At 46.6% G+C, this 12,829-nt stretch overlaps 1 long non-coding RNA gene across 1 annotated transcript; it reads right to left on the bottom strand.

The window, feature by feature from the left end:
- Positions 1–7,457: 7,457 nt before the first annotated feature.
- LOC125553993 lies at positions 7,458–9,264 on the bottom strand. Its single transcript, XR_007304289.1, has 3 exons — positions 8,710–9,264; positions 8,567–8,620; positions 7,458–8,458 (listed from the first exon to the last, which is right to left on the bottom strand). It is a non-coding gene; the product is annotated as an uncharacterized LOC125553993 (long non-coding RNA).
- Between the last annotated feature and the right edge of the window lie 3,565 nt (positions 9,265–12,829).

Here is a 12,829-nt window from a genome sequence, read left to right as displayed (position 1 = left end):
GCTATATCATTATCGTGCCAAATTTTAACTGTGCTACCTGGTCCTTCTTTCCGGAGCACAATTTCGACGATGGGCTAAGCTTACGTCGATCTTCCTTGTCTTATCGTTTCACCTCAAACAACAAACTTGAATTCAAGTTTGTGTCGTACCCATGGTTCCAATAACCTTTCGCTTCATCATTCGTTTGACTTGATGTCATCGCCGACCAATTACATCTCCATGAAACCTCTCGACAGAAATTGTCGTGATCATCATCAACATTTCGAGCTCCTCAAGGATATCAATTGAATTCCTGATGAGAAATACCATCCTTGCCCTCGATGATTTGTGTTATCATCGACCACTCGATTGCCTTCCGTTCAACACAAACTTGTTCGTGTTTTGTGTTATACCTTGAGATCCTTGCTATCCAGCATTTGTTCTCCTTACCTTGGAGTATTACCATCTTTTATGTCAAGAATGTTGTGAGAATTTCACCACCTCTTAAGAATTCTTGGTATCGTGATACTTCTCACCATCATCATTCTTTCTTGGTCCTCGTGTTGATTCCAACCGGGGTACCAACAAGTGAACGGTGTTGTTTGGATTCTGCACTTCTAGCAACCCTATTGCTTTGAAGTTAATGGTCGGCCGTTCGTTCTTAGACTATTGATTATTGAATCACCATTCTAACATTGGTCGTGCAACCCAACCCATATTTTGGGCGCACCTTCAACCAATGTTTAATTGTGTATGTTTTCCGTGAGCATACTTCCTTATATCATTTGATCTGACAAATGTTATCTCCTTGTTCACTTAATTGTGGAAATCCATCTTTTGTTAATCTCGATGAATTGTCGCTGATTCCATCAGCCACCTCCTCATTCTATCCTTGATTTAATAATGAACTCATGATTCAGAACTTGCTTCCACCGTTCAACTCCCGAGAATCTTACAATGTCGTCTCGTCAATTTGTCTTGCACCTTTTCTTCTCAGGCATCTTGAGTCTGAGGTTTCCTAACACCGATCAGATCTGAATCTCGGTCAGATATGATGGTTGGAACATACTTTCAAGAGTTATAACATTGATCCTCATATTACCTGGTAAGGTGATGTCATGCCAGCACACCTGGCCGGAGGACCTACTGTTATAGTTTTCTTATTAGCAAGGTTATCCATTCTTCCATGAGGAAATTGCAAGACTTATTCTATAAGTTGTTCCTGATGAATCCTTGGTGTATCCAAAGTACGACCTTTTCTTGAAGACTATGTCAATGCTATCTCGAAGCATGTCTATGGTACTCCGATTTTCAACAAGAACATTTAAAGCCCAATGCTAAATGTTTCCTGCTCAATTCTCCAAACACCGTTGTATGGGTAATGCCATGAAATCTCTCTCCCTTACCTAAAGAGTTTTCTACATTATATCATGTCATGGATATCATGCTCTGCTTATCCTTGGAAAGGATATACCCCTGAAATATGTGTTTAAACACATTTTCCTTTCCATTGTTTTCTTTAACCTTTCTTGCGACCAATATGATCTAAGCAGTAACAATTCCTTGCTTATGTAAACACCTCGGTGTACAATTCTGTCAGTAAGACCCTGTTTCTATTGTTGATGACATTCCGGTAACCACCGATGGATGAGAACTTTGCCTATTGGTCCGCCTCGTTGAACGAGCAGGAAAAATGGTTCTCTTCGTCCCTCGCCCTTGGTACCGATGTTGTTGTCGACATAACTGATAGGCTACCCTCTGACATGCCTTGCTATTGTGACCGTGCGAGATGTCACCGCTCCTATTTTTAACCCACATGGTGGGCCCATAACCCTCAGTTCCACAGGATCGAAACCTGACTCTCCTGTACACCCCCTGTTCCCAAAGTTATTCCTCACGCGTGGCCTCGTGTGTAATTCACGAGCCACCTTTCGATGAGATCATCAATCTGGTATCAGACGCAATACTTATTCCCATTGCTCTGAACTTCTTTCACACTTCGCTTCAGGCAACGAACGATTGCCTATGCGCTTGAAACTTCTATTTTGCACCTTCTTGCTTTGCTCTCGATATTTTCTTAAATTTCAATTCGAGAGTTACTTTCCGCCACCTTCCTCGTTGTTGTCTACCAGATAGTCTACCCTGCAGAGATCCATTCTTCGGTATACCCCCTTAATCTTTCGTTAGTACGATGAAATTTTTGAAGAAAGGATGATGACTTCATCATGATGACCTGAAGCAGAGAAAGGAAGACATCAATATAATGGGTCGACCTCTTCGAGAAGAGCAACCAAGACTGAGAAGATCCGTTAGCATTTCGTAACCAGATCCCTCCCCCCTTACTCCCGCTCCTAAATCTCGGGACGAGATTTCTTGTAGTGGAGGAGAATTGTGACGCCCGGATAATCAAGCTACAGTAACCTCTGCTAATGACACCACGTCACCTCCGTTACTGTTGCTAATCTTGAGTTAGTTCGAAACCGCTTCAAATATAATTTCAAAAAAAATAGGCAAACAATAAAAGTCTTCAAATATTAAAACTAAAATGTTCGGAGTGAACCAAATATTGCATAGATAATTATGGGGGAAAAAACCACACATGTATAAAATGTTTAAATAATATGAGATGGGTAAAACAGCAGCAAAACAATTATTTTAAATGCTTTTAAATACTAAACAAATGTTAATCTAGTTTATATAATCACCAAACTTTTTGGAGTAGGTGGCCTATGTTGTTATGCTAATTTAGGAGTAGGGGTTATATTTTTGTAAAGCTGTTTTGCTAACTAAAATAAATAAAATAGAAAAGGGAAAATAATAAAAACAGAAAAAAAAGAAATTAAAAGCCCCCCCCCACTGGGCCAAGTGGCCCAGCTGGCCTCCGCCTCCCGAACGGGCCGACCCAACCGGCCACCCCCCACTCCCCATAACCCCCCGCTCCACCCGTCAAACCCTAGCCCACTCCCCACTTCCCCCATGACGCTCCCCCCCTCGCTCTGGATCTGGATCGGGAGGAGCCCGATCCCCTTCGCCCTCGCTCGATGGCCGACGCCGCCTAGACCTCGCCGGAGGCCACGTCGCCGGACTCCCCCGCTGGCCTGCATCCTCTACGCCGCCTCGTCCTCGTCATCCACCCAACCCCCGCTGCCCTTGCCCTACCGGCCCAGTGAGCTCACGCCTCGCCCTCCTCTCTATCCTCCTCACCGCGCCACCGTAGCCCTCTCGCGACCGTGCCTTGTGCTCATCAAGGTGCCGCGCTCGTCGTGCCCCGCGTCGTCGCCCCTTTCACCGCGCCGGCTCCCTCTCCCCTCGGTCCCCGACGAGAACCACCACGCCGGCTCGCCCGTCGCCCCGCCGTGCATAGCGCCCTCCACCACGCCCCTGTCACGCTCACTGTGCGCTCCGCCTCGTCGCATAGCCGCACCGCGGCCTGGCCGAGTGCCAGCGCCCCCTTCTCCCCTTGTCCCGCTCTGCCGCGGCCTCCCGCTGCCGCAGGCCGCCCGGTTACCACTGCTGTGCCGCTCCCCACGCCAGGCCCGCGCTTTCCCTGGCCGAGGCCGTGGCCACCGGCCTCCCCCTGCTCCGGCGCTGCGCCGGATCTCCCCGCCCATGGGCGTGCGCCCATTCGGGTGGCGCCCATCGCCTGCACGCCCGACCCGATAGGCCTATGGGCCATTGACATGTGGGGCCCGGCCCCAGAACGTTTTATAAAAAAAATTAATTTAAAAGTGAATTAATAAAATTAATAATTAATTAGTTAATTAATTAGTGAATTAATTAAGTTAATTAATCATGTTTAAATTAACTAATCTCTAATTAACCTAAACAGTGTATGACAGGTGGGTCCCACTGGACCCACTGGTCAGGTTAACCAAGTCAACTCTGTTGACTGCTGATGTCAGCATGACATCATGCTGATGTCATTAATCTATTTTCGAATTAATTTAAAAAATTAATTAAATTCCAGAAATTAATAAAATCTTTAGAAAATCATATCTTTTAATCCGTAACTCGGATTAAAATATTTTCAACATGAAAGTTGCTTAGAACGACGAGACGAATCCGGATACGCAACCCGTTCGTCCGCCACGCTCCCCTAACCTATTGAACTCGTAACTTTCCCCCTCCGGCTCCTCTGCCCGAAAATGCAAAACACCGGGAATACATTCCCGGATGTTTCCCCCCTTCACCGGTATCACCCCATACCGCGTTAGAACATGTCTAGCTTTGCCTGTTATCCTGTTATGCACTTGCTTGCTATGTATTTACTGTTTCTTTCCCCCTCTTCTCTCCGGTAGACCCCGTGACGATGCTGATGCTCCTGTGGTCGACTACGTCACCGACGACCCCTCCTTGTCTGAGCAACCAGGCAAGCCCCCCCCCCTTTGATCACCAGATATCGCCTACTCTTCTCTATACTGCTTGCATTAGAGTAGTGTAGCATGTTACTGCTTTCCGTTCATCCTATCCTGATGCATAGCCTGTCCTTGCTACTACTGTTGTTACCCTTACCTGCAATCCTAATGCTTAGTATAGGATGCTAGATTATCATCAGTGGCCCTACACTCTTGTCCGTCTGCCATGCTACACTACTGGGCCGTGATCACTTCGGGAGGTGATCACGGGCATATACTAAATACTTTACACATTTACATTACTTATGATACTGTTCGGAGATGGGGGCTGAAGGGGCAGGTGGCTCCATCCCGGTAGAGGTGGGCCTGGGTTCTCGAGGGCCCCCGACTGTTACTTTGAGGCGGAGCGACAGGGCAGGTTGAGACCACCTAGGAGAGAGGTGGGCCTGGCCCTGGTCGGCGTTCGCAGATACTTAACATGCTTAACGAGATCTGGGTATTTGATCTGAGTCTGGCCATTTGGTCTATACGCACTAACCATCTACGTGGGAGTAGTTATGGGTATCCCGGCGTCGTGGTATCAGCCGAAGCCTTCGTGACGTCAGCGAATGAGCGGCGCGCGCCGGATTGGAACGTAAACCTGCTCTTGTATTAAGGGGGCTAGTTCTGCTTCCGGCCGCGTTCGCAACGTGCAGGTGTGCTAAGGGCGATGGGCCCAGACCCCTGTGCGCTTAGGTTTAGACCGGCGTGCTGACCTCTCTGTTGTGCCTAGGTGGGGCTGCGACGTATTGATCTTCCGAGGCCGGGCATGACCCAGGAAAGTGTGTCCGGCCAAATGGGATCGAGCGTGTTGGGGAATGTGGTGCACCCCTGCAGAGAAGTTAATCTATTCGAATAGCCGTGATCTTCGGTAACAGGACGACTTGGAGCTGTACTTTGACCTTATGACAACTAGAACCGGATACTTAATAAAACACACCCTTCCAAGTGCCAGATACTACCGGTGGTCGCTCTCTCACAGGGCGATGAGGGGAGGATCATCGGTTAGGATTATGCTATGCGATGCTACTTGGAGGACTTCAGTCTACTCTCTTCTACATGCGGCAAGATGGAGGCTGTCAGAAGCGTAGTCTTCGACAGGATTAGTTATCCCCCTCTTATTCTGGCATTCTACAGTTCAGTACACATATATTAGCCCCTTTTCCATTTGATACCCAGGCATATGTAGTGTAGCTCCTTGCTTGCGAGTACTTTGGATGAGTACTCACGGTTGCTTTCTCCCCTTTCCCCCCCTTTCCTTTCTTCCTGGTTGTCGCAACCAGATGTTGGAGCCCAGGAGCCAGACGCCACCTTCGACGACGACTCCTACTACACCGGAGGTGCCTACTACTACGTGCTGCCCGCTGACGACGACCAGGAGTAGTTAGGAGGATCCCAGGCAGGAGGCCTGCGCCTCCTTCGATCTGTATCCCAGTTTGTGTTAGCCTTCTTAAGGCAAACGTGTTTAAGTTATGTCTGTACTCAGATATTGTTGTTTCCGCTGACTCGTCTATGATCGAGCTCTTGTATTCGAGCCCTCGAGGCCCCTGGCTTGTAATATGATGCTTGTATGACTTATTTTATTTGTAGAGTTGTGTTGTGATATCTTCCCGTGAGTCCTTGATCTTGATCGTACACATTTGCGTGCATGATTAGTGTACGATTAGATCGGGGGCATCACAAAAACTGAGTCTGCTGGCATTGTCCTTTCTTGATAACTAAGACCATTAAGGCTTGCCAACACGACAAGAAAAGGGACGATCTGGGGTAGAAGCATGTCCACCACCGAAACAAAACGGGGCTCAAGGAAGGAATTCAGCGCGATACCTGAGCACCATTTTTGCCAACGGTGTCGGGGTCACTTGGCATCACTCTGCTGGGACAGAAATGACACCAAACACCGAAGAACAAGCAAGAAAAGAAATCTGGAGAAATGCAAAGGCTGAGCTGTAGTGGATCCGAGCCGATGCCAGCTACACTCACCAGATAAACCGTTAGCACCAAGTACTAAGGCTATATGCATGTTGTGCAACAAACAAATGCAGCAACCAAATGCAATAAACAAGCCAAACTTTAAACTACCGATTTCTACCGCTCGCGCTGACTAGGGCGTCCTACAGCCAGACCTGATCTGATACCAAGCGTTGTGGCACCCTGACTCAGAGAAACTGGAACGCCCTGTATTCCAGCCCAGAGATCGAGGAGAAGTCTCTAGAATACGGCACTATTTGACATAGAACAAATCAGCTCTTATTACAAGAATAATAATACAAGGGTCTGATGTTACAAAGAAGCACATCAGCACGGCGACACTACGCCTGCGATACTACACTAGATCTATGCTAGCAGCGGAACAACTCGTAGCAGCGGAATACTTCTAGCAGCGGAACAACGACGAAGGTGGTGAACTCCACTCCGCAGGGACTCTGGCTAGGACACGATCTAGCTCGCACGAATGGAAACCACGACAAGCAATTAAGCAACCACGTCATCACCTGCAATCTGGCATGACATGCCAGGTCAGTACATTGAATGTACTTGCAAGCTCACAACAACCATAAACATCAAGGCAAGACAATAACATAGCATTAACAGGTTAATTAATTAACATCTACCATGATGAAACAACTACTAAGCATGGTATGAAACTGATACAGTACTAATAAATCACCATCTCAGATATCCATAGCCATATCACTCCTGGCTAACCGGCCAAGCAATATACAATCTCGATCACCTCGTGATCAAAACCAAACGGTGATCATTCCGGCGATCACAACCATGACCAACACTTGGTCTCAAAAGGTGATCTTTCCAGCGATCACTACCACGGCCAACACTTGGTCTCCAACATTATCATCAACATCCTACCAATTTGTACTGCCCAAAATATCAACATATAAATCACCTATAAGTCATTCCGTCATGTGAGTGTTGATCGAATGGTGTGACCTAGTACGAACCCATGCCCATGACCGAGGACGCGGCTATCGATAGATTAAACACACACTCTGCAGAGGTAGCGCACTTTACCCACACCTCGGAACCCATGGCCTCGCACTCCCATTCGGGTGGACCAACGGCGTTCCGACAAAACCGATCTACTGCCATGACACTCTCCCGGCCATTTCAACTCACTCCCCACTGGGCTAGTCCTGGGTGGCCCCGTGTCTACCAAAGACACACGACCACCGTCGTGGCAAAAACAATAAACCATCCCAACCTGGGACACATGCACATAACAACAACAACGGGCACACAAAGTTATGTCTTCTTACTGGGCCAGGGTACCGCATGCCCATAACCTTCCTCGTTGGAGGCACCGGCGAGAGGCACGACAATAGACCGCATTAGGGCCTTCCCATAAAAGGCAAATGTGGTTGCACTGGAAAAAGCCCAGTTCGGTGGCACCTGACCAACTTAGTGATGGAATTTATCCCCGAAACATAACAGTAATGACTGATACTCCGATATCATCTATTAACCTATAATCCAAGTCATAGAAATATCCAACAAATAATTCAAAGCTGAATATCGTATTTCCAAAATACTCTAAGGACAGCATAACACTACTATCCTGATGAATCCAAGAATGATAAGACTACTACTCAAATATCAAGAACTAACTATCCAACTATGATCCACATGCAAGCATCATCTCCATACTCCAAAACATAATATCAACTACCATCATGATGAAACTAACACTAGCCACTAATAATTCAAAGGCAACATGATATCCAAAGTAATACTCCAAAGCATAATACCAACATGAACATAACCATAAGAGCCACTAAGAATCCAAAGGCAACATGCCATCCACATAATCATCAAAATATAAGTTCTAGAACTCCAAGCAATATCATGGCAACATTGAGATCAAAACAATACTCCGAGGAATGCCATGAACAAATCACACATAGCTAATGTAATATTTTAAACAAGTTCAAATAACTTAAACCATGTCACTGCATTGCAATCATGTTAATGGAGGGTGTGGCTTGCCTGGGGTGGAAGAAATCACCGGGAAGAAGTGTGAGAAGCTCGCGGAAAGAATCGCCGGAAAACGTTCTCTCCCAAAGGGGCTGAATAAGGGAAGGGGCAAAATGGTCATTTTCAAAATGTCAAAACATGGTGAAAATGATTCCATTGGAACGGTCTCGATGAAACGAAGAAGTGGGCTTTGGAATCACCTCAATCGGAGTTACGAGTGAAAAGTTGTGAGGTGATGAAGGTCAGGGACTTTTCTGCAAAAATACCATCACAAACAAGTCCCTGAGTGGGTAAGGCAGAAACGGGTCTTGAGAATATACGCTTTCCTGAGAAGAAAACGTACTTAGGCCTGAAGAAGAAACGGAGTGCGCTTTCAGTTAAGGGAAAGCGTACTCCGGGAGTACGTCTCCACTTAACCACGTCAGCGGGTCGGCCCAGTCAGCGCATAGAGACCGACAGGCGGGGCCCACGAGCAGGGGGAGTCGCCGTCTTCAATCGCTCGCCCGCCCGCGGAGCAGAGGACGGGGCGAGCTCCGGCGACGGTGGCTGGTGCCGTAGGCCACCATATGCGGAGCCCGAACCACCCGCGTGCTTAGGGGAGCGAGGCGGTCCCGTCCAGGCACTACGCAGGTGCGGGGGAGGGCTCGGCTGTGCGGAACTCCAGCCGCGGCGGACAGAGGCGTCGGGCACCGGTGGGGCTCGAGGCCAGAGTGGCTCCGGTGATGCGTGGAGAGGTGGGGGAGATGCGCCGGGGTCTGGATGATCTATTGGGGTGGTAGAAGGAAGAGAAGGGCTCGGGGCTGCCCAAATTTAGGCGGTGGCCACCGGCGACCGAGACGGCCAATGGAGGGCTCGGGAGCTCTTGGAAGTCGTGGGGGAGTGGGCAGAGGTCTGGAAGTCGTGGGGGAGTGGGTAGAGGTCGCTGGTGAGGCGAGACGGGGGCGGGGTGGCCTTAAATAGGCAGGGAAGGAGGGGGTAGACGACGGGGGGGAGTAGCGGGCAGACTCACGGGACAGAGGAGGCCAAGAGGGACATGAGGAAACGGACGGGACGAGGGAGGCTGAGGCTGCGTGCTGCCGCTCGAGCTCGGCCAACTCTCTAGCGAGCTCAGCAAGCAAGGGAGGGCACGGGGAACAGGACGAGGACTCGCTGGCAACGATCATGGGGAGGTAGGCGACGCCGGGGAGCAGAGGAAACGACCGAAACAAGATCGGAGCCAAACGGGGCACAGTGCTCCCATGGGCGTGCGTCGGCGAGCGTCGGCCAGGGGTTTATGGAGGGAGATATGGCTCTAGGGGAGCGACGACGATGAGATGCAGCCACTGGACATGCTCACGAGCTCTAAGACGACGGGAGGGAGCGGTGCCAAAGCCACGCCACAGCGCACAGAGCGCGTAAATGTGCATGCCAACTGCGCGGTCACCACATGCACTGGCATGTAACGGGGGAGAGGGGATAGAACATGTTGTCTAGTGCGTAGTTCATCCAGGGTAGGTTGCAACTGAGGTGGTAGATCAGTGAAAAGTGCTCTGGTTAAATGGTAATCACCATCTGAAGTTTACTGCAGTAAACTTTACCGAGCACTTCTGATCAACATAGATTTGATTGGGTTAAATGGAGTTGTCTGTGAGGATTAACTAGGAAAGTACTAAGATTATGGAGAGTTTTAGGAGAATTAGACCAAGATTTAATATAGTTGCTTTGCAACTGCCAAATCTGGTCAGAAACTAAATCAAGATGGTGCACTCACATGAAGCATCAACTTGAGCTCAAATTTGGCAAGTCATTATTATTTTTTCATAGTAAGAAGCTGTAAAAATTTCATACCAATTGGTTTTACCAAAATGGTACTTCCTTCACAGCTATTCCCTCTGTCCATAATCTTGAAAAACTTCTAGAGAAATATTTGCTTTGTGAAATGATGCCAAATTTGGTGGTGATAAGTTATTTGTGTAGGAGAACGGTCTCATAATTTATCAGGATTTTTGAAGCAATATAAATTATACTTGCTTCACAACCTGAAAATATTGCCAGAATGAATGATTTGGTCCTGTGCTCACATAGATGATTGAATGGGGCTGAATTGTGGAGGAGTCGGATAATATGAGCACATGAAGGAGTGTGAAAAATTTCAACTCATTTGGATAACCCTAGCTAGCACTTCCTTCACAAAGGCTTCCCTCAGACAGGAACTTTGAAAAATCACCGAGGAAGTTTGGCTAGGCAAATAAAATTGAATTTTGGCACAGTGCAATTATTTGGACAGGAGAAGATTTCCAAAAAGGTTGGGGTCAAAAGGGAAAAGATAAATAGCACTTGTTTCACAAAGTGCCACTCTGGACAGAAATGAAGAATAATTATGGGAGAATTATTCTTGGGCTAGGACAGGAAAGTTTGGGCATATTTGAGCAACATATGACCCAAAGGAATTATGAGAATTATTTGGGAATGTTTGTATGGACAGAAATATAGGTTGCTTCACAACCTAGAGCAAACAGGGTTATTCCTTTAATAGGAAAAGGAATATTTCCGAGGAAAAAGAAATTAGGGTTTGGTCAAGCAGTTGAGTGACATGATCTTCTCAAGGTTTTGTGAATCATAAGTCACTTGGGAGAGGAAATTAAGATGATTTCCCAGGTGGCAAGGCCACAGAACCACTCCAAAAAGAAAAACAGAACAAAAACCAATAAATCAAAAACAAAAAGAAAAGGGCCAAAATCCAGATTGTTACAGATATTAAGGCACACATCAGGTCTGGTACATAGCATTGCATACATGATAGAGCCTATGGCTGAAGCATAGGGAACACCTTTCATTTTCTCTCTATCTTCTGAAGTGGTCAGGCATTGAGTCTGACTCAACTTCACACCTTGTACCACAGACAAGAACCCTTTCTTTGCCTGATCCATTTTGAACTTCTTCAAAACTTTATCAAGGTATGTGCTTTGTGAAAGTCCTATTAAGCGTCTTAGATCTATCTCTATAGATCTTGATGCCCAATATATAAGCAGCTTCACCGAGGTCTTTCATTGAAAAAATCTTATTCAAGTATCCTTTTATACTATTCAGAAATTCAGTATCATTTCCGATCAACAATATGCCATCCACATATAATATCAAAAATGCTACAGAGCTCCCACTCACTTTCTTGTAAATACAGGCTTCTTTAAAAGTCTGTATAAAATCATATGCTTTGATCACACTATCAAAGTGTATGTTCCAAATCCGAGTGGCTTGCACCACTCCATAAATGGATCACTGGAGCTTGCACACTTTGTTAGCACCTTTTATATCGACAAAACCTTCTGGTTGCATCATATACAACTCTTCTTTAAAATATCCATTAAGGAATGCAGTTTTGACATCCATTTGCCAAATTTCATAATCATAAAATGCGGCATTTGCTAACATGATTCGGATGGACTTAAGCATCACCACGGGTGAGAAGGTCTCATCGTAGTCATCTCCTTGAACTTGTCGAAAACCTTTTGTTTTCTTGAAGATCCATTTATTCTCTATGGCCTGCTGATCATCGGGTAGGTCAACCAAAGTCCATACTTTGTTCTCATACATGGACCCCATCTCAGATTTCATGGCTTCAAGCCATTTTGCAGAATCTGGGCTCATCATCGCTTCCTCATAGTTCGTAAGTTCGTCATGGTCAAGTAACATGACTTCCATAACAGGATTACCATACCACTCTGGTGCGGATCTTACTCTGGTTGACCTACGAGGTTGGGTAACTAACTTGATCAGAAGTTTCATGATCATCATCATTAGCTTCCTCACTTATTGGTGTAGGAATCACCGGAACTGATTTCAGTGATGAACTACTTTCCGATAAGGGAGCAGGTACAATTACCTCATCAAGTTCTACTTTCCTCCCACTCACTTCTTTCGAGAGAAACTCATTCTCTAGAAAGGATCCATTCTTAGCAACGAATATCTTGCCTTCGGATCTGTGATAGAAGGTGTACCCAACAGTCTCCTTTGGGTATCCTATGAAGACACATTTCTCCGATTTGGGTTCGAGCTTATTAGGTTGAAGCTTTTTCACATAAGCATCGCAGCCCCAAACTTCAAGAAACGACAACTTGGGTTTCTTGCCAAACCATGGTTCATAAGGTGTCGTCTCAACGGTTTTAGATGATGCCCTATTTAACCTGAATGTAGCCGTCTCTAAAGCATAACCCCAAAACGATAGCGGTAAATCGGTAAGAGACATCATAGATCGCACCATATCCAGTAAAGTACGATTACGACGTTCGGACACACCATTACGATGTGGTGTTCCGGGTGGCGTGAGTTGCGAAACTATTCCGCATTGTTTCAGATGAAGACCAAACTCGTAACTCAAATATTCTCCTCCATGATCAGATCATAGAAACTTTATTTTCTTGTTACGATGATTTTCCACTTCACTCTGAAATTCTTTGAACTTGTCAAATGTTTCAGACTTATGT

Source organism: Triticum urartu, chromosome 4, assembly GCF_003073215.2.
Source record: "Triticum urartu cultivar G1812 chromosome 4, Tu2.1, whole genome shotgun sequence".
Classification (NCBI taxonomy): domain Eukaryota; kingdom Viridiplantae; phylum Streptophyta; class Magnoliopsida; order Poales; family Poaceae; genus Triticum; species Triticum urartu.
Note: the sequence above shows the minus strand (reverse complement) of the source record. Positions and strands in the feature narration are given on the sequence as shown.